The 22264-nt window shown below is 44.6% G+C and overlaps 1 protein-coding gene and 1 pseudogene across 1 annotated transcript in view; both read right to left on the minus strand.

Annotated features, from left to right (window-relative positions):
- The window catches only part of SMNDC1 (survival motor neuron domain containing 1), a 113372-nt gene that overhangs the window by 90640 nt on the left and 468 nt on the right, over positions 1-22264 (minus strand). The gene's annotated exons all lie outside the window — the stretch shown is intronic.
- LOC144753520 (ferritin heavy chain, oocyte isoform pseudogene) lies at positions 7815-8348 on the minus strand (annotated as a pseudogene).

A 22264-nucleotide genomic window follows, 5' to 3' on the forward strand; every position in this document is an offset into this window, starting at 1 on the left:
AAGACTATTCGCCTCAAAATAGCGTAATGCCCATATGCGCCTGATATTTAGCCTTAAATAATGTGAAATAGAGACGGGGCTGAAGAAACAAAAAATCTGAAATCGTGGACTGCATGATTATAAAACTACGTCCCCCATGAGGCTCAGATCTTCTTCTGATAACGCGCCTATAATCAAGGACTAGCAGACTACAATCCCCATGATTCCCAGTCGCGTGGGGTTGATGCTCCGCTGAACCAATCAAATGTCAGAGTGTAAGAAACAAAAAACGCCCACTGACGCGGCCCCGGCACCTTCCCATACAGCCCAGATGGCTGCTAGGTGTACCGACGGGCAGGTAAGTGTACGCTGCCACCAGTAAATATATCACTTATACTAACGCGCGCAATAGGTTAGTATGGCCCCGCTATGATTGATGCCCACATTTTTTCCCACTGTGCAGCCACGAGGACCGCTATGTCGGGACCTCTCTCCATCTGTCTAACAGATCTGGGATCTGACACGGAGCCTGCAGAAAGACGCGCCCAACTTAAATGCAGGGAGGAACCTTCACTCGCGGGGTCTCCAGGCTCCGGAAAGTCTTTATAATCCTGGAAACTCTACTAATGAACTCACTGGGTTACTGGGGTTCTTACAACCTCATTAAGCATCGTAACATATGAACTCTGTAGACAAGAAGATAACAGAGGATAACACAGATATGTACCGCCCACGCTTCACAGCGTTTGCAGTGCTAGAGTGCTATGAATAAGAAACAAACATGAGAAATGGCATACACTGTAATAAGCAATAGAAGAGCCTGGATTATATGCAAGGCCCCAGTCTTTTCCGCATAGATTCATAAAGAGGAAAGAGGGCATTTCACGATAAATCATGAGACTGCAGAGATGACAAAGGCTCTTATCAAATACGGTGAGGCAACGTGTGATTGTGGGATAGCTAGTAGAAAAGCATATAATTTACCGTAAAAAATTCTTCTGGAAGGAAATGAGTTGTTTCACTTTTCATTTACCAAATAAGAGCACTTTCTTGTCTAGCTTTCGCGAAGGTTTTTGTTATGACTCTACATACTTATTTCTCTATCATAGAGCGGTGCACTATCTTCCTGAGCTGTTGCCAGGTGAGGAGAAGCACGTTCCTTTTGAATCCGAGGTGAGCTAGAGGATATGTTGGAGATGGGCCGAACAGAACCCATATAACGAGTAATTGTTTCGCATAAAATTAATGACATTAGATGACATATACTAACTGTAGTACTGTTATTCTATTTTTTTATGTGTCTTTATCTAGGTTGTCTGTGTCTTGATGACTTGCGCACTGGGACATCTCCTTCACACATAGGAGGACTACCAGGATTGAACAGGTGATATCTGTATCAATTTTTCTCTACTTTAGTTTGAAGCAGTAGCAAATACATAGGTCCTGAAGAAGCGGTAGATACCTTTTGGATCTTTAAATAACCGCAGAAACATGTCGACCAATACATCCAGTCAGTAGCTATCTCCTGAACCTACTGGCCTTTTGCACTGAATTGTTTTTATCCCTTTGGAAGTGGATGGCACCAGAATAAAATATTGTTTGCGTTCACTCTCCAATTTTAATAGAGCACTTTTTCTTTTTCACATCTTTTTCATGCACTGCTTTCAGTTACTAATGCATACCAGCCACCAGTTCTCTGTGTCCTTTATTCAACAGAACTAGCCATTTCCATTCAACATTAAGTGAGGTGGCAACAACAGAGACTCTCCACTCTGGGAAGTGGTCCAAATGATGAAAGGGCGGTAAAGGAAGAGTAACTGATGGATATCTCTTCACATAGTAGAGTACACAACAGGATATCGCACTAACACACTTGGAGTACACATAGTCATCTAGACACACTTAGATTCATTGTAGACCCACAGTTATTCTTTTTCTAGTACATATCGTGTTTAGGGGGCTATAACTGTGTGGTCGTTAAATATTCCCTTGGACCCTCAACCCACCGTTTTGGTTACAAATAATTAAATACAGGTTAACTATATAGGGAGCCTATATAAACAATTAAAATTCCTATTTAATAAGATTAGGAAAAAAATGTGGCCAGCAGGGGGTAGCTGTAGTAGGATGAAGCTCTCCTTCGAATTGTAACGGTTTGCTGTTAAAATGAAGGATAAGGTGACGTGCCTGATGTTTATGAAGGGGCCTTTCCTCTAATCCGTCAGGTTTACTTGCTTGTTTTATAATCTGCTTTGAAAATGGTCCCGAGGCGGTCGGGTTGGGAATTGCGGCCGCACAGGGAGAGAAACGAGGGTTGTTGTGACCCAGGGACCGGTCTTGAGGAGAGACCTTAGTTATTGCCTTAATGTTGGTTAGCTTTCATTGAAATATAGAAAACCGGGCCAAGAAAATTGGGCCGGTTGCATGAGCCGCGTTGAGAGAATGCAGAGCGTGCGGGCCGTGCTGGAGCGAGCGAGGCCCGTCGCGTCTTGTAAAATTGGGCCGCTTAGCGGTGAAGTTGTAAAATTAATGTCTCTGAGAGACAGGGGAACAGAGTCTTGGATCAGGAGACATGGGAGACGTGGCTGAAAAGCGTAAAGGAAGGGGGAGCTCAAGGCATAAGATATAAGGAAAGGGAAAGGGAGATAATCCTTAAGTGAATAAAACAGCATCAAGTAGGCATACAATAGGCAAAATACAGCGCAATGATCTAATGTATTCTAAATAGACATATAGTAGCTTATATTAAAGGCAGTAATAAGATAATTTGAAAGGAGAGAGTAAGGATACTGGTCTTGTGATCAGCAGCAATAAAAGAAGGAAGATGGCTGCCATTGCTGGACTATATAGATATTTAGAATGTTTTCAAAGTTCTAAATTCTTATTAGTTGTTGCTGCTGCGTGAGCTGGCAATAAAAGGAGATTGCATAATATTGGCATCAGTGTCGTGCCATAAAATCATATACTTTCTTATTGACAGTAGTAGCATTTATATACGTATACAAACTGAAATATGGAACACAAACAATTCACACACTCTTCAGCCCCCCTCCAGGTCAGACTTCTAGTGTTTAGTGCCAGTTCCCCAAGTGTCACTTCCCTCTCACTGGTGGCCATTCTCCATTCACTATAGGCAATATTTAGGTTAGGCCCCTCTAGCAGTCCAAGTCACAGGGGTCCCATCCCATTAAGACTCAGCTACAAAAGTCAAATGTGTTCTAGCACCTGAGCACTATTCAGTAGACAAGTTCTCCTAGGGGCTTCCAGCACGTTGCTCAGTATTCCCAGCACCAGCAGGGATCGTCTGACCAAAGTCTTTGAGAGAATCTCTTCTGCACCTCTCCTCTGATGCAACAGTAGGTCTCCTTTGGCCTTCTCATTCGGGTGGACGTGGGAATTGGCGGAAGGAGTTTGGAGGGATTGTCAGCTGTTTTTGGTTCCAATCCTTATTCAGCACTTGGCCCGTACGCATCAATATGGCGGCCTCTCCCCACGATTATGCATCCACCAGGCTGCACTCCCACTCTTCTTCTGGTGACCCCCCTCTGGCATAAGGGGGTCACACCACCTGCTCTTCGCTTGGGCGATGGCCCGATAGGCAAAACAGCAGGTTCCTCTTCACGGTTGCCCCCTTTGGCATACGGGGTGGCCAACTCACACTGCACACAGGCAATTCCCTATCTTTGCAGTACTGGTCCTGGCTCTCTTCACAGCAGATCTCCTCTGGCATATTGGACTTGCCAACGTAACCCTGCACCCAGCCAAGACCCAATTGGTGCAGCAGCTATCTCACACCTCTAAAAGGATCCACTCGCCAGGATCCAGGCTGTGTGAAGGATCACCACCCAGGGGCATCCAGGACCGAGAGCTGGAGGAAGCGAGGACTAGACCTCACTTCCTCCAGCTCTCCACGTCCACACAGGGATCACTGTGCTTGGCATGTAGGCACACAGATGCTCCAGGAGCATGTGGTCCTGGATGCCCCTGGGTAATGTTCCTTCACACAGCCTGGAGGCTGACAGGCCTTAGCTTCTAGCCTTGTTCACAGGCAGACATTTTACAGAGCTTCAGCCTCCTCACATAGCCCCCCTGACTGCTTGATTAGAGGAACATTTTGCAGGCCTGAAGCTCCCCTTCTTAGCGATCCAAATTTTATTGAAGGTGAGAGTCTGGAATGGCTGTGTTGGAGGTCCGCTTCCTTTCAAGTGCCTGCTCTGCCCTTCCTCCGGAAAGCATTCTATTACAGCAGGAACCCCACAACACAGGCCACTGGAGTGACTAGAGAAGCACAACTGGATGTCAGCCACAGTGATGGGTGTATCCAAAGGCTACCCCAGGGCACACTCTTAGGATTTTCTTATAAGCCCCATCTTCTTCCCGAGAGGTACTCGGGCTCCTTTCCAGTGACCGCTCTCTGAATCAAAGAGCACCCTCTGAAGCCTGGCTCTCCTTTCTCCAGCATGTGTCCCACCAAGCTCAGAGCAATGCTGCAATCCATATATCTGTCTTAGAGGAGCGGAGCTCCTATTTCCCAATGCTCCTCTAGCCAGCCCTGTGTCTTCAAGAATGGAACCCAGAATCATCTATTTGCTGTATCATCCACATGCACACAGATGCCCAGCACATGGGTGCAACACACTCTGCACAACACTACATGCTAACTTGAGGAGTTAAGCACACAGCAGTGGAAATTAGACGAGTAAGCATTTAAATCTCACTACAGTGACACCTGTAAAAAGGCATGCTCAGTTCTACGGATCACTACATGGAATGCTGCCACCAGCGCGCTCGTGCTACTTAACTCCTGGAGAGGGAAGCAATTTCGGTGTCCCTCCTGGTACAAACACCACAATAAGCGAGATGGGTCTCTATCATGGTGCGCACAAGCACACAATCCATGTTCGCTAATGACAGGAAGGGTCAGCACTAGGGATCAAGATATCATTACATTTGGGGGCACTCTGGCAGGGGTACACGTTCATCAATATGCACGAGAATTTTCATCCCAACAAACGTGGTGCCTTCCAAACAACAAAGTGCAAGCCAAAGGGAAGTCTGTTAAGTCTCACTTAAAAAGCTCACAAAAAATAGAGTAACCCAGCTAATATGTCACAACCTTTTAAATTCCGGCTCCTGGGTTAACCACTAAAGTAATGGACAAAGTCTTCAGAAGCAGTACTGCAGATCTTACAAAAAAGGTGCGGTCCTAACAATTTGGGACTAAGTGCCCACCTTAAAAAGAACAGCCAATCCCAAGAACTGCCGGATTTCCCTGGGCTACTTCATACATGTAGAATGATGGAAAGGGAGCAAAAGAAAAGACACTTATTCCTATTCCGCATAGGTTCCCCGTCTTTGGATCTGCCTCAAAACCATGCTGAGCTCACTTAGTGATCCCAATTTGCACCCTAACTATGCATGCCTTCTGTCATACGCCTCATCTGCAATATGGTTTTGAGAGACAACTCTAAAGACCCTAATGGCACTTAGCTCTGTTGTCCCGGTAGTCTATACTTTCTATGATCCGAAGAAAAGGGCAATCGTTTTTGTGGACCATCTTGGTATTGGATTTTCTCTATTCTGAAGAGGTGTCAAGAATCAGTTCCCAAAACAATATTCCAACAGTTCCCCCCCAAAAAATAAAAAATGGACCAAGTCTAGATATTCAAAAATGATTTCATCGGAATACATTAAGGAAACAGCTATGGCCAAAAACCTTCCAAATTAATAAATCAACTGCTAGAGTTAAAAGTATGAACAAATTTACATTTGCCAACAATCGGCTACAATTGTGCAGATGACATTTAGATCCCTATGCTGGACTAAGCATAACCTTCCTTAGAACATAGAACACCAATAATCAGTAATTCAAAAACAGGATGAACAAACATCCAGAAGACGCTGATATGCCAGACTATTAAAAACTGTAAAACAGACAGGACAAGTCCCAATCTTAGCTACAGAGTGCAGTTAAAGTTTCTGTAAACAACAGAAGGCAACTGGGTGAAACCAATCAATTTGCTGTGCATCATTTACCATTTTTAAAACTCCATCTCTGGCCCTTTTTGCAATTTTTTAAACAATCTTTTGGAGGAATGCCAAAGATAGGGAGGAACAATGTAGTAGAGCATTCAAACATTACACACGATCTCTGCATACAGTCAAAGTTAATTTAATTTGCAGCTACAATCTTCTAACGTCTATAGAAACAGACCTGCCTCCCGGTATGAATACGATTTTAGAACTCCAGCTGAGTCTATGTAGAGTGAAGGCAAACCTGTCCAGCTTGAAAATCTGGTTTGCCAGGTGATCCCTCCCCATTTCTTTCTTGAAAGGCCTTGTTCCGGTCATTGAAAGACCAATTCAGGTATCCATCAATGCCATGTTAACCGTTCATGTTCCACAGGAAGTCCAAAGAGGAATATTCAATCACCCATTCAGTAAACCAGGTAGGGTACAGCGGAGCCTGGATTACACAAACAAAAGCGGCACAGTGAACCGGAAACCCTTCTGATGTGTGATATGGAGTGTACATGTTTAAATGCCAGGTAAACTCAGCCGTCTAGTCTTTTGAGAACAGTAGACAGAGCACCATGAAATTGGGCAATAGTAAGAACATTTACAACGCCTCCAAATGGGAGATGTGCGGTGTGCTGCAGTATATGAAATCCTGGAGGTTATTCCGTGGGTGGAAGTCAAAGGGTACTAACAGGTTATTAGGACAACACATGGTGCAGCTTGTTCCTATATTATACATATTTAGAAGCTGAGAGAAGGAAATCAGGAATGCTCATAGATCTCTTGGGCAAGAATCTCTTGGTTCTGGAATCAGAACCATGTTCTCCAGCTGTTAAAGTCAACACATTGTGTACAAAGAGGGCCATTAACTCACAAAAGAATGTTTTGAGCTGTGGTCTACAAAGACAAGCTGGTACCCATGAAGAGATCCCAGGTTAACCACCTCAATAAACTTCTATTGCCTCTTGCAACTAGTATGGAAGGTCAGGAAAGCAAGTTTAGAGAGAAAGTTCAACTAAGGGACTTCACTGCGCGTCAGAAAGATCTGCAACTCTCTAAGCTCATGGTCACTCCAATCTGACATTCACATCTGCATTTCTGTCCTCTACCATTGACTGAAGAAGCCATTTAATCTCAAAGCTCTAAAAATAGTTGAGAGCTTCCAAACAGGAGTGGTCTTGCTAGCATGGAAGTTGAATCTCTCTTAGTCATAATCAGAACATCTACAGAAGAAAAAGGAAAAACACACAATTCTATACAATTTTCAACGAACTGCGAATATTTAGCCTTAGCAAGCTGTGGAGAGATTTGTTGAATTTCTGTAAATCCAGAAGTACGAGTAAAGATAGATGGGGGGGGTTATACTGGTGGCAATGGCTAAAAAGCCATTTTCAACTCACTATTCACACAAACCAATTTTAGACCAAAAACAGTTCTCAAAAAAGCCGTTAATACAAGATGGTACTCAAAAGCACAGAAAATTCCCAAGTATTTCACTTTTCAAGGTCTGAGGTCTTAAATCTTAGAGAGAGAGTTTGAGGTAGTATACACATGCAATATAGAATTCTGAGCTACATGGCTTTTTCTTAATAGGGAGACTTGTTTGAAGATGCTCTATAGTGTGGGCACAATAAACAAACTGAAAACTAGTCCTGAAACATAACTGTAATGTGCAAAATAACAGACGCATCTTCCAAAAGCTGTACAAGGTTGTTTAACAGATTTTATTTTTAAACAAACAGGGTAACACACCTATACAAATCTTTCACTCGACTGAGGTTAAGAGAGAAAGAAAATCAAAAAGAGTCCAAAGTCATCTAACTGGATTCTTCACCCAGGGTGTGTCTGTCAAAAAGGTACTCTGCCATGCCATTCTGTGGTGCTCCCATCCTGCGCAGACTAGTTGCATAATCAGCCAGTTCTTTAATTGACTTCACCTGCTCATCCAAATATTCACTTTCCAAGAAGTTTGCCAACTGTGGGTCATCCTGATCATTCGATAACTTGTGCAGGTCCAAAAGTGACTGGTTGACGTCCTTTTCCAGTTGCAAGGAAATCTCCATGGCATTCAGCCCACTCCCCCAGTCATCTTGGTCTGGCTTCTTAATGTCCTGCAAAAAGATACGGCCACCTCTTTGGTTCTGCAGCTTCAACAGCTTTTGGGCATGTTCACGTTCCTCAAACGACTGCTTTAGAAAATACTTAGCAAAGTTCCTAAGTGCGACGTCATCGCGGTCAAAATGATAAGACATTGATAAGTAGACGTAGGAGGCATACAGCTCTAAGTTGATCTGTCGGTTGATGGCAGCTTCACACTCCTGATGAAAGTTCTGTCTTACTTGGGAACTCATTTAGAAAACGATGTTTAGGAAACAATACTGTGTGGTGTCACTGAAAGACTACAGGACTGAAGGTTTCCGTTTTGATGGTATAAAGTAGATGTGAAGAAAAAACAGATCTGTAAAAGTGGAAGCAGCCTTTACTGTCCTTGATGATTTAACTTCTCCAAATCTTTGATGTAATCTTGAGGAAAGACTGTTTCTGTAGGTGGAAATTAATCACCAAAGCTTTTGACTTACAATTCGCTTCTTTCCTTCACAGGTTCTTTCTGCAGCTTTCTTTCATCTATCTAGAACATTTCATTGTGTGATGTCAGCACCCGTGTAAGCTGCGTAACCAAGTCCTCTATGACACCAAATTGATTGTCATGTCACACAATTGTTATGTAGTAAATAAATAAATATAAACAAAAATGAGGATCAGAGATAAAGAATTATATAAATAATGGACAAAAAATCCATGCATTATTAGATAAATAAAACACACTAGGGAAGGAGAAGTCATAACCATACACTGCTAACAAGTGATGGGGTGCTTAGAATGGAAGTGCCATGCAAGCAGGTGACAGCAGGGGAAAAAACTCAGACAGCATCTATGAAGCAAAGGTAGGGAAGGTTTTTAAGAATTGTTTTGGGAAAATTCACAACTGAAAAAAAAGTGAAAATTAGAAATTTATGATGTTTTGGTCTTTTTTTTTAAAGCGTTATTTTAGCAAAGGTCGGATTTTGTTGGTTTAAAAAAAAAAATAATTTTAACTCCAGCTTCAAAGTAAAAACCAAAACAGAACAGGCCTCTAGACAGGAACTTCTATGAAAACGGATATCGGTCTTTCAGCTTGGTGTATCAAGTACTCTCCTTTGGGGTCAACTAGGTACTACAGATCCTGGAACGTCAAGCACTTTATTAGGGTGAGTTATTTGCAATAGGAGTTGTGCACTTTTAAACTGATAGTCTTATTAGAAGCCCCATTTCGAAAATTGAGTTATTGATCTGGGTGGTATGTCTATTGAAAGAGAAGGGCTGAGAATTATTTTGTATTATCTGAATCAACACGAGAGGCCCCAACAAGCCGAAAGAAACAGGGAGGCAGACACTAAGAGAAACATTGATACTGGATTGTTATCAAGCATTAAGTGCTTGTTGTACTTGCTGTTCAGCCAGTGTGAATGTGGTGTGGAATGTTGGAGCGAGATGATGCTGTGTAATGTTGGATGAGTGAGGTTGGCAGTTGGCGTAAGGGCTGAGCAGCCGGAAGGCAGTTCCTGGTGGGGCTCTCTGTACTTTTACTCCTGAACTTACCATCATAATAAATACTACCCAAGACACCCTGGAGACCGGATCGTAGTTTTATTTACACCATTTTGGCGACGATTTTTAAAAGAACCTGCGTGCAAGATCTGCATGGAACCTGAGACTAAATGAAACTTAATATACTGCAACTTGAAGCCTGAAGTAACTTCCTAATGAAGAATCTCCTCTTGAAACTAAGCGTGATGTGTGTAACAGCAACCTGGCAGCCCTGATGCAAATAAACATAATCTGAGAATTTAAATATCGGAGTTTATAATACATGATAAAAAGAATTATTACGAGAAACAGATAGGTTCTGGGGCAGTTTCCATATACAAACCTATACATTTCAAGATGGCGTGGCTTTTTCGGTAAAAAAACTACACTGCAAGCGGCCGTTCCGTTTTCTATGTTGGCCGGTCCGTCTTCTATGTTGCATACCGGATATGGGTACATTAAGGAACTCTAACATGGCGCGGGTGCTGCACGCCAGAAACCCCTGTATGGAGGACGAGATACCGTCCTAAGGTGAGACTCTGCGTACATGGATAGCACCCGTGACGGTGTTAATTTATCGTACACGAGTAGCGTTTTCTAGTGGGTATGGGTCGTGTAACATATAATTATATCGAGAATGGTCTGTTGTTACCCGAGTGGGCTAATCCCGACTTGACACATGGCTAGGTGCGGGGGGAGAAAGACTGTACCCGGCTTATCGTTGTGTTACTACTTTAGAGGGTTAAGCCCTACGAGAAACAAGGCAGGGTCGGGGGGCGGAGAACCGCTTTACCCGACTTACCGATTGTTTGTCCTTAATGCGAATAGAAACGAGTATTTTCTAAAGAATAGGACCTTGTCTGTTCAACTACAGGAGGAAAATACCCTTACAATATAAAGTGGAGAGAGACTGTTTTTTGCTATCCACGGGCCGATTAAACGTGAAAAAAAGTGAGTACTTTATGTAAATAGATTGAGTATGGCCTTGGACACGCAAGTGGATAGTAAAGTTAACTTTAAATTTTAAACTGTGATTCGGCCTTGGACACGCAAGTGGATAGTAAAGTTAACTTTAAATTTTAAACTGTGATTTTATTTGATAGCAAGAGGAGAGCTGCACCCCCATGACGCTGTAGCAGGGGTGTTGAATAAGAAACTAAAGATTGGACTGACCTATATCAGGTATCCATGCGTTGCTCACAACTTTGGGTGAGCATGATGCATGTGGGGCTATATCTCTCTCTAGCCTGAGCTAATAGGGGCATGCTGAGATTCTTCTTGGGCCATGAACACCGGACGCTTAATAGATTGTTGACGCGATCCGCACACACCAAACAGTTTATGGTGGTGGTTTCTCTTCACTACACATCAATCTTCATTCTGTCTGTGGTGACTACTATTCATCCACATGGTTTTAGTTCACCTTGTGTTGTCTTTTGGTGATAGCACAACAGCACTCTGATGCTGATTAATTCACTATTTTAATTGGGATATCATAAGTTGTTTTCTTGGGCAAGTTTGACCTTGAAAAATAAAAAATTCACATGTTGAAACTTTTCCTAAAGATTACAAAATTGTATTGTTCTAGCCTTGAAGAAGTCTGTGGATTAACTCCCTATCAGACGAAACACGTGTCTGCTATCCACGGGCCGATTAAACGTGAAAAAAACAAGAGGAGAGCTGCACCCCCATGACGCTGTAGCAGGGGTGTTGAATAAGAAACTAAAGATTGGACTGACCTATATCAGCCTTGAAGAAGTCTGTGGATTAACTCCCTATCAGACGAAACACGTGTCGGCTAGGAAGGTTTTGTGAACAACCTACATATGAAATAAAGAAAGAAAAAGAAGACAACAAATAACGACTTGTAATTTGTCATTTGAATGCAAAGTGATATTTGTGTTAGCTCAGGATAAATCTTGTGCTGGCAGCCCTGAGCCCCACCAGTGACCTTAAGTCCAGTCAGCCCCAACCTAGGCGTGCCAGATCCTGCTGTGTGTTCCTGGACTTTTGTAGTGAACCTGTGAGGCGAGCTGCTGTGTTAATAGAGGTTTGGCTCATGAAGAGGTCTACAGAGATCAATCGGCAGATTTGAGTGACCCTGGGAAATTCACAGTAAGGAGTGCTGCTGTGTTACTAGAGGTTTGGCTCATGGAGGAGCCTATAGAGATCAATTGGCACATGTTATGTGCATTGTTGGCGGACGTTGACGCTTTACAGAATTGGCAGTTGTCAGGTGGATTGTGTTCTAGTGCAGCCATCTAAAGGGAAAGAGACTCGGAGGAGGAGTGGACCGTTATTTAAGAAGTGTGAATAAAGCTTACCTAGTCAAAATACTCTCGAGGATGCGGAGTCTTCTTGTGGTGCAATGACGAGAAAGGTGCGTGGAGTTCCAGCGAGACAACCTGTGACATCTCTCCTACCAGTCTACAGAAATTGTGCTGCGAATTTGCGCTTGAGGAACACGAGTCTAGTGAGTGAAGCGCATAGATGGTAACATCTCTTCTGGAGTGCGTGCAGTGCATTAACGTTTGGTGCACGTTTATGCTGCAAGCCAAATGTAGTGGCGAGAAGCCCGTACGCTGTGCAGCACCAATGTGCCTGGTGCCACCCAGCAGGCTCCCAGATTACGTCCTGCCATCTTTGCAACTGTGATGTGTCTGGAAGCCTGGTCTGCATAGATATTTTTGTTCCTCCGTCTGCGAGCAATGAGCATTTGTGGCAGAGGAGAGAACTAGGTCACTTGGTGGGCATGTTGTTTTGGCATACACCAGGAAGTTTGGTGAGGACTGCGCTTCCATGTGTCATATCGATGGGTCCCCGACTGTTTCCTCAATGTTTATTGAAGCATTTGTCTTGAAATGGTGGAGCAACATCCTCGTTTCTTTGGGAGATTTGCTGAAGCCTTCGTTGCGGTAGTGACCACTCTACTGAAGGGTCAGTGTCAAAGCACACCCTGGGAACCCTGGCACCCCCTTACTATGATAGCCAAATTTAGTACAACTTTTACTCTTCATTGTGTTGGGCAAAGGAAAACTGTAAACTTAATGGTTGGGGTGCTTCGTTAAATTGTTAACTTCATGGGAAGGGTATTCTACTGTATGCTTAAGCATATTTAATTATTGTAAGAGAGTTTTTAAGTTATCAGGTGTATCCAGATGAGTGCATGGATTAAGTCACTTTTTGGTGGTGTTCGTGAAATTAGCAGTCAGGATGCTTGGTCCTGAAAATGACTGTGTGTGAGTTGACATTTGGTGAAGAGTCGCTCAGTGTTAACACCACTGTGGTATGGTTGAGGGTGTAAGTAAATGAATCCCACATGGTTGGTGTTGTGTATAAGCAGGCTTTTAGGTGCGAAGCCTCTCTGGTCTACCCCCATTTTTGGTGGGTGTGGGTTGATTGAGGCAGATCACCCTGTTAGTATAGTGTGCGAGTTGACTTTTAGGTGCTAAGTCACGGTTCCTGCTTGTGCGCGGTCTCAACTATTGTCCCAGCGTGAGCCGCTTCTTCAAGAGCTTCTGGAGCTGTGAAGCTATGAAGCGTTGTGCCGCACATGCATGCCTGGAGCCGTGCCATAGTGATTCATCGAGGCTGGCGTGTTCGTGTGTTCCAAGCTGCTCTGAGAGTGGTGGCTTCACGAATCACTAATGTTTGGGGTGTGGCAACGCACTCTGGGTTCAGTTGATTGTATTAGTTTATTTATTCAATTTTCATATACGTCGTTGGTGCATAGGTAGGTACCCTACTGAGTCTTTAGGGTATAAAGATGCAATAGTTTGACATGTGTTTCCTGCGGACACAGGGACCACTCCTTCCTTGCACTCCTTTTTCTTTCATTCAATTATTACTCAATTTTTTCAAACCACTGTTTGTAAATTTTATTTCCAAACATTTCTTTGTAGCGAGTTTTTCAATCTTTGTATTTCATTTTTCCATATTCTATACATTTCATTTCACATGATGTTGAGTCCCAATGCATTTCAAGCATACAGCTCTTCATCAGGGGATTTCTTTCTCTTGAAAGGTTCGCCTTGACTTTCAAACTGTCAAACCGGTGCGTATATCTGTGTTTTCCTCGCTACCTCGGCGTTCAGTTTCGCTAACTCTTCAATGATCAGTAATATTAGATCTAGTGAACATTTGTTCAGTATTGCTTGCCAACATTCTGTGAACCTTGCATTGTTTTTACATAATGTAGATTTTAGAGAAATCCTTAGACCGCGTGGAATTCGTTGCGCTTAATGATATTTGATTAAAGTGCTTGCGTGCAATTTTTGATTTACGATCCTTTTTGATATGTATAAAAGTTGTTTTATTGTGGCTTCTTTAGACCCGGTGCTCGGCCATAATTTCTTCTGTTTCCTCGATAAGCACCGGGTCTAAAGAAGCCACAATAAAACATATCAAAAAGGATCGTAAATCAAAAATTGCATGCAGGGGGAGGAGCTACGCAAGCATCCAAGATGGCCGCATAAGCTCCCGGCTCCGTCGACCTCCCTCGCTGGCGGACTTATCCTGAACTTCATCCTGACCTCCCGCCAGACTCCCGTGTGTCTGAATGGTTGCTGAGCCCAGAGGGGCAATCCCGGAGTTTTTATCGCCTTTATTGACGAAGTTACACCGTCTTTCATTTTTGGGCCTCCTCCAGTGTGTAAGCCGGGACCACGAGTACTGACCCAGCCGTGTTTCAGTTGAACAAAATCGGCCGCGGGTGCCTGGCAGAGTCCGGTGTCATCGGATTGGAACATATTCTCTATCCCAGTGGTGGTTTTCGGTCCCTGCGAATACTGGACGAACAGCGACGAGACGTGGTTGCCGCAGTGGGTGGGGGCCAGGTCCCGGGACCCTGTTGCAGCCCTCGGGGTCCGGGGGTGGGTCCCCGCTCTCGGCAGTGGTGTAAAGGTCGCCAAGCCTGTGAGTCGCCAGTCGCTTCCGTCCACTCCGCGCCTGTTGGTTTCCCCGGAGTAGCCGGCCTCCGGGGCTGAAGATCTGCTTTTCTATCGCCCACGCGGAGATGGATCGGACGATGTGTGGACCGACCCTGGGGACCATAATGGCCGCCATCGGGGCTCTTCGCCTGCAAATGGAGGCTGCTCTCCACAATTTGAATGCACGCCTCGAGACTGTTTGTTTGAGACCGGACTCCAGCCTTGTGTTAGACCTGAAACATACGCTTACCCCCGCGACGCTTGATCTACCTCGAGAGGAGAACCCCTGACTATGATCTGAACCTGGTGCCGATTGTGCCCGCACGATTACAGCGCTACGTTACTGGAGCCCCTGATCACCTAGCAAGATCGGCAAAGTCGTCGCCCGCACAGGACTCACTTCTTCCTTCTCTTCTGCAGACCACCACTACTATTTTTTGGATTGACTTTCGTGTCTCTGATGGACTTCGAGACTTAACCATTTTGACTCTTTTTGGCTATATTTATCTCCCTTTTCAACAACACTGACTCTTTTGCTACTATATTGGTTCTACTGGATGGGGTTTGTGCAATGGATCGTAAGGGCCAGGACTGAATTTGACTTGAATTCGGTACGATGACTTTCTTTTGGCTCAGCTGGGTTGTTTCTGTGGGAGTGAGGGCCAGATGGAATTCTTATTGTCTGGGTTTGGTGTGACTGCTATGATCGAAAAGGGATTTGCTGTCTCTGTGGTGCCGGGGGCTGGGCGGGACGGTCTTTTCTCTGTCGGTGGCTCCCCTATTGGTTTGCTTATTAGTCTGTTATAACTTGCTTAATACCGCGGTAGGGGATGTCTGCTTTTGGCGGGGGGGGGAGGGGAGTCCGGGAGCCCGTATCGTTTTGTAATACATCTCCTCCTCCATCTTTTTCCTTACCTGGGGTGTAGTTTAGGGGGCGAAAGGCACGCTGCTAGTGGGTTAGGTCGTAGCCATCCGCAGGGGTGCAGGTTTTTTTTTTTTTTTTAATTTTTCCTTTATTGTGTTCTATGGCCTTTCTATTTCCCTTCTTCACAAGAGATGCGGCATCTTCTCCTGATCTTTTTGTCTCTCATATCCGGGTGTCGAATGGCCAATCTGCATATCCTGTATCCCTGGTGGGCGGGTTCTGATGAGGTTTGCTTATGGTTATCTGTATCGTATTGTTTTGCCTCAGCTCTAAGCTGGTATTGATATTTTTCGGATACCTATGATTGTACTGTATTTCCTCAATTCATTCGCCCGTTCACCGCTGTACTATGTACCACCAAATGACACCCGGTATGTACATTTTTACTCGTGTTATAATCAATAAAAATATACACAAAAAAAAAAATTGCACGCAAGCACTTTAATCAAATATCATAAAGCGCAACGAATTCCACGCGGTCTAAGGATTTCTCTAAAATCTACATTATGTAAAAACAATGCAAGGTTCACAGAACGTTGGCAAGCAATACTGAACAAATGTTCACTAGATCTAATATTACTGATCATTGAAGAGTTAGCGAAACTGAACGCAGAGGTAGCGAGGAAAACACAGATATACGCACCGGTTTGACAGTTTGAAAGTCAAGGCGAACCTTTCAAGGGAAAGAAATCCCCTGATGAAGAGCTGTATGCTTGAAATGCATTGGGACTCAACATCATGTGAAATGAAATGTATAGAATATGGAAAAATGAAATACAAAGATTGAAAAACTCGCTACAAAGAAATGTTTGGAAATGAAAATAAAGTTTATGCACCATATTACAAGCTGAATAGGTATGGTTTAAAAAAAAAAATTGTTAATTTCTTGGATGGGGTGCTTTGCTGTGAATGTTGTAAACGTCACGGAAGGGGTGTCATTCTTTGCTGAAACCACTGCTGGTGCTGTGTTTTTGGAAGGTTACAGTCAGAATGTTTGTTCATAAGAATGACTGTTGTGTGCTAGTTGACTTTTAGGCATAAAGTCATTCAGAGTTGCCACTTGTGTGTGGATGTGGGAGGAATCACCCATTGTTTTTATTTTTTATTTTTTTCCAAAAACCTTTATTGCACCAGTAAGTTACACAGCGGAACGCCTACAACCCGTCGGGCTGGCCGCTATAGCGATTAGTCAAGTACTGAGCAGCAGCAAAAAGTCTACATGTACATATTCATTGTAATACACCGTTAAATTGCTGTGGTATACAGAGGTGCATCATACGTTTCAATGTCTCAGTTAGTTATTGGTTTTTCATTTTTAGGTCTCGTCCTTTACCATTCCGAAGGAATGGGAAATGGCGAGAATTCAAGTGCTCGAACTGATTGTCAAACCACCGCATTTTTTCGTGGCGTTTTCTTCGAGTGCACGTGGCCACAGGCACGCGCTTTTGGCCCATACACTTTCATGGCCATCTGTTCCTCAATGTCCCTCCCACCCTTCGTTTGATCTTGCCGCGAGTTCAGGCTAATGGCCCTCCCCCAGCACAGAGCGCGCATCGCGGCCGCACAGCACATCAAAGGGCTTCTCCCAGCGTGTGCTGTGCGGCTTCTCCTCCCCTAATTATGTGGCCGGCCGTACTTGTGTTTCCCGGCCGCTTCCCGGCCGCTCTTGTATTTAATTAGCAGCAGCAGCATTTCTCCTGCGCCAGGCCACATCAAAGGCTCTGTGCCACTTTCACCCACACAGCAACACTTACAGACACGCAACGTCACTCACACCAACGCAAGCCCACTATCATCCACGCAACACCACACTCACCCACGCAACGCCACTCACACGCGCAACGCCACTCACACGCGCAACGCCACTCACACGCGCAACGCCACTCACACGCGCAACGCCAGGCTACACATCATAAATAACAATCATTTGCAATGCTATAGGTCTCCCATTTACTTAAATTGAACATAATGGCATTGTAAATGACAATAACTTTCAAAAATGTTTACTTTTACAATAAATTGAAAAGGCATTGTCATTTACTATGCCAACAGCTTAAAGTTGCCTAAATGCAAGACTTATTGCATTGCAAATAGCCAATAGGGCTCGCTTTTGGGACCATCTAAGTGTTTATGCATGCAACATTTTATGTTGTTGCAACAAGGAAATTATGCTGCATAACTACTTATAAGGGCCCAAAAGCGAGACCTATTGGCAATGCCAATGCTTGTTTGCTTTGTAACAAAACAACAACAGAGTAACTTAAACGTTAGGAATAGTAATGCGGCCGCGTGCTGGGAAGCACAAGTCAAGTGTCAAGCGTTCCATGAGAGTGTCCCACGGTAGTCCCTCACCCACTGCTGCTAAGGGCCCTGGGGGTCATGGGTACGCTCGAATACCTACTCCTTGCAACTGGTGTATCCCGTAACCCCCCACCCCACCCAGATACCCCCGCTTGTATTAAAGTAAAGAAGTCATGTATCTTGCCCCTAGCTGTCCCTCCCCCCGACTCTTCGCTTATGGTGTCAGCCCACTTCCTCTTCTGACTCATCTTGGTCTTCCTCCGGTAAGGGATCACAGATCCCCCCTCTGTATTCATTCCATTTGGTCCAGATTTTATTCCACTTTCCCGGACAGGCACGGTTAGAATAGACCGCCCGTTCCGTTATCATGACTCTATCCATATTTAAGCACCATTGTGGCTTGGTTGGCATATCTGCCACTCCCCAGTGTTGTGCGACATCCCGTTTAGCCACCATCAGTCCCACTGTGGCCCAGAGTTGCCCGTGCCTAGAGAGGTCAGATGACTCCCACACGTTCAAGAGGCATCGTTTCGGTTCAGGTAACAGCGACTGTTCTAGTGTTTGTGAGATTGTTCGTAGTATTTGTCTCCAGTATTCCTGAATCCGGGGGCAGTCCCATATGGTGTGGAAAAATGTGCCCTCCTCCCCGCACCCACGAAGGCAGTAAGGATGTTGTACCCTGTTGATGCGATGTAGCATAGTCCTAGTGTAATACACCCTGAGTAGTATTTTCAATTGTACGAGCCTTAAACGTGCAGAGATGCCCACTTCCTTAGGAGACCCGAGTGCCTCGTTCCACTCATGCTCATCCATTTCACTGGTGTCCCCCTCCCATTTGGTTTTTAATGACTGTGTCGGATCCGGTAAGTTGTTGAGTAATTTGCGGTACGTTAGCGATGTTGCGCGTTCAATCATAAAATCAGTGAGGAGGCGGTCTTCCAGCGGGGAGGATTCGGGCAAGACCGTGTCTGGGGGCAGTGTCGTGAGCAGTGCGTGTCGTATCTGGATGTACCTATAGAGCTCTCTCTCGCTAAGGTCATATAGTTCTTTCAGGCGATCGAAGGGAATCACCCCGTTCCCTTCCCAGAGGTCACCCACCGTGGATATTCCTATGGTGTCCCAGTGCGAGAACCCCTTACTATTTCTCAGGTTGCCTAATATTCGAGAGTCCCACAGCGGGGTCATGTTGGTGATCTTCCCCTTCCAACCCAGGGCAGCCGTCGCCGTATGCCAAAGGTGCACCGTGAGCCTGGTGGGCCCAAGTAAGGCGCGACTTTTGCGTTTATCGTACAGTGGGCCCAGTAGGCTGTTAGTGCCCAACTGCGCCCTGTCTGCCTGAAACGCTGGCTCGGCCTGTGAGACGTGTATCCACTGATTGATGGGTTTAAGGTGTGCCGCCCAATAGTACAGTTTTAAGTTAGGTAAGGCGATACCACCGTCGTACCACCCTCTGTGCAATTTGGATTGCGCAATCCGCGCCGGGAGGGCCCCCCACATGAGGTTGGAGATCAAAGCTGCAACTTTTTGAAAAAACCAAGGGGCTACCGGATAAGGTGTATTTTCAAGGACATACAAAAAACGAGGCAGTGCCATCATTTTGTAAAGTGCCGCCCTTCCCAGGAGTGTTAGCGGGAGTCCTGACCAGTAGGTAATATTTTGTTTGAGTCTGTCTAAATGGGGCTTCAGATTTTTGTCAATAAATTCCGTGGAGTCTCTTGTAACCTGGATGCCCAAGTATTTAAATGACGAACCCGCTAACCTTAGAGGACACCCCGCGTCGAGGGTCGGGCCTGCCCCGTCAGAACATACAGCTCCGATTTACTCCAATTCAACTTATACCCGGATATCCTGCCGTGCGTATCACAGAGATGCAGTAGGGCCGTTAAATAGATCAGCATGTCATCTGCATACAGAGACAGTCTATCTTCCCAACCATCCCCCCAGCATATGCCCTTAAGTAGGGGCGAGGTCCTTATAAGAGTAGCAAGGGGTTCCAAGGAAATCGCGAACAATAAGGGCGATAGAGGGCAACCCTGCCTCGTGCCCCTCCCCAATGGGAACACTCGCGAGATATGTCCGTTCGCTACCACCTGGGCTACCGGGTCAGCGTATAACAGTTTGACCCAGGCAATAAAGCGGGGTCCGAATCCCAGGTGCGACAGAGCCTCAAATAGATATGCCATTCCACTAGGTCAAATGCCATCTTGGCATCAAGGGCTAAGATCACTGCCTGCGTGGCGATCGAGTCCGCCCTGGAATCACCCATTGTTTGTATGGTGTTTGAGTTGAGATTTTGATGTTTAGTCACTCAGGGTTGCCACCTTGGCGTGGTTGTAGGGGTTGGTGAATCCCTCTCCGTTGGAATTGTGCGTGAGAAGGCTTTTCGGTGTTAAGCCTCAAGTCTACCACTATTTCTGTGGGTATGGGTTGATTTAGGTAAGGCACCCTGTTGGTGTAGTATGTGAGATGACATTAGGTGTTGGGTCACTCTGGGTTACCACCCTGGTGTTGTTGTGGGGTAAGAGGGTCCCGGTGGTGTGTGTGAGAGAAGGCTTTTAGGTGCCAAGCCTCTCTGGTCTCCCACTATTTTTGTGGGTGCGGCTTGATTTAGGCATATCACCCTTTTGGCATTGTGTTAAAGTTGACTAGATAGGAGTCACTCATGCCTGTCACGTTTTTGTGGTTGGTGGTTGATTTTGGCTATCACCCACTTGTGTTGGTGTTTTGAGTGGGGTTTGTTCATGTATTCCTTCCACTTTTGTGGTTGTAGGATGGCCTCACGTTAGTGTAATCGTTTTGCTGTGGGGTGATCTCTTCTGCACCGTTTAGGTTTAGTTCTTTGTATGTTCACGTTCATTTCAGCCTGGCCAGCTGGTATGTTTGTGGCGTATGGGATTCGGTTGGTGTAGTAGAACGCAGGTTTGTTTGGTTTTGTGTGGAAAGGGAGAAGATGTGTGGTGAGTTTTTATCTTGCCCAGTTGTTGTTTTCATTATTGTGAGTAGGCTTTGTTTTCTATCATTTCATTTCTTTTGTTAACATTCAAGTAAATTGTTAGATGCTTCTGTGCTTGCTTTGCCCTTTGGATGTTAATTTGCACGCTCATTGTACTGTCTTTTTTGTTTTGATCTTAACTTGTATGACCTTTAGCCATCTTCATGTCTTTGCATTGTGTTCTTGTTCACCGTAAAGAAAGGAGATGTGTTGTATTTGCTGCTCAGCCAGTGGGAATGTGGTGTGGAATGTTGGATGACTGAGGCTGGCAGTTGGTGTATGGGCTGAGCAGCAGGAAGGCTACTCCTGGTGGGGCTCTCTGTACTTTTACTCCTGAACTTACCATCATAATTAATACTACACAAGATACCCTGGAGACCGGATCCTTGTTTCATTTAAAACAGTGCTCTTATGTGTCTCTTGGTCGGGTCACGCACTTTGTTAGGGTCGGTCATGAACACTAATGGGAATTATGCAGTTGTAATCTAAAGTCTCAATAGATGGCCTTTTTAAATTGGGTTTTGAACCCAGGATTTATGCCTTAACCCCTTGCGTGCTGCCGTTGACCAACGAACTACCTCTCTAGTGCTGCCGTCAGCCGACGCAGCCCCGCACACTCTTCAGAACGCTCGCACCGTGGCGGAAAAACCGACGCGGTTAAGGCATTAAAAAAACAAATGCGCCTTGGTAACTGGCATTTGAGAGTGACATTTAGATTTTAAAAACTCGTGTTAGAAGGAAAAGCGCAATCATGTAAAGACAGCGCCTGGAGGGTTTTGGAGTTAGTGGGGTGCAGCATACCTGATGTATTGATTTTATCTAATCAATTTTAAATACAAGTTTAACGTTGATAAATTCTAGACAATTAACGCAAGACAACCATCTCAAGTGTGCCCTCTATACAGAATCGAGAATTTAAGGTATGTTACTATCCAGGATAACAAACAATAATGTAAGGACAGCAAAATTCGTGATACTTTAAGATATCCTCGAGATAGCTCATAATAAATACATAAATATTAACTTTACAATATATGGAACATTCCGTTTGGTGTCAAACTACTACAAAGGCAATCAAATCAATAAAAGACATAATTTATACAAAATGACAATAAATTAAACTGTTAACATTTCAGAGACAACTAGAGTAGACATAATAAAGAAATTACAAGTCATTTTCATTAAACGTAAAATGTTAGTAGTGCACAATTCTGATATGTTATGGTCAACATGTTGCTACTGGGTGATGTCTCGAAGCAGAGTACAAGTATTGCTTTTGCCCTGCTTGTTCATCCACCCGAGACTGAAGAAGATTTGTTGTTAAGGGAGAAAGAAACAATTACAGGTAATTTTTGTAAAACAGAGATTAGGATTGCAGAACGTTTTGTTTAGGACAAGTCGCGACGTTAGGAGAAACAAGTCATCTTAGCCCCATAAAATGAACATAGAAAGAGACCTCGGAGTATTCATATAGCCTAGTTGGGCTCTGGTGGG

The sequence above is a fragment of the Lissotriton helveticus genome, chromosome 5_1, assembly GCF_964261635.1.
Source record: "Lissotriton helveticus chromosome 5_1, aLisHel1.1, whole genome shotgun sequence".
Taxonomy (NCBI): Eukaryota; Metazoa; Chordata; class Amphibia; order Caudata; family Salamandridae; genus Lissotriton; species Lissotriton helveticus.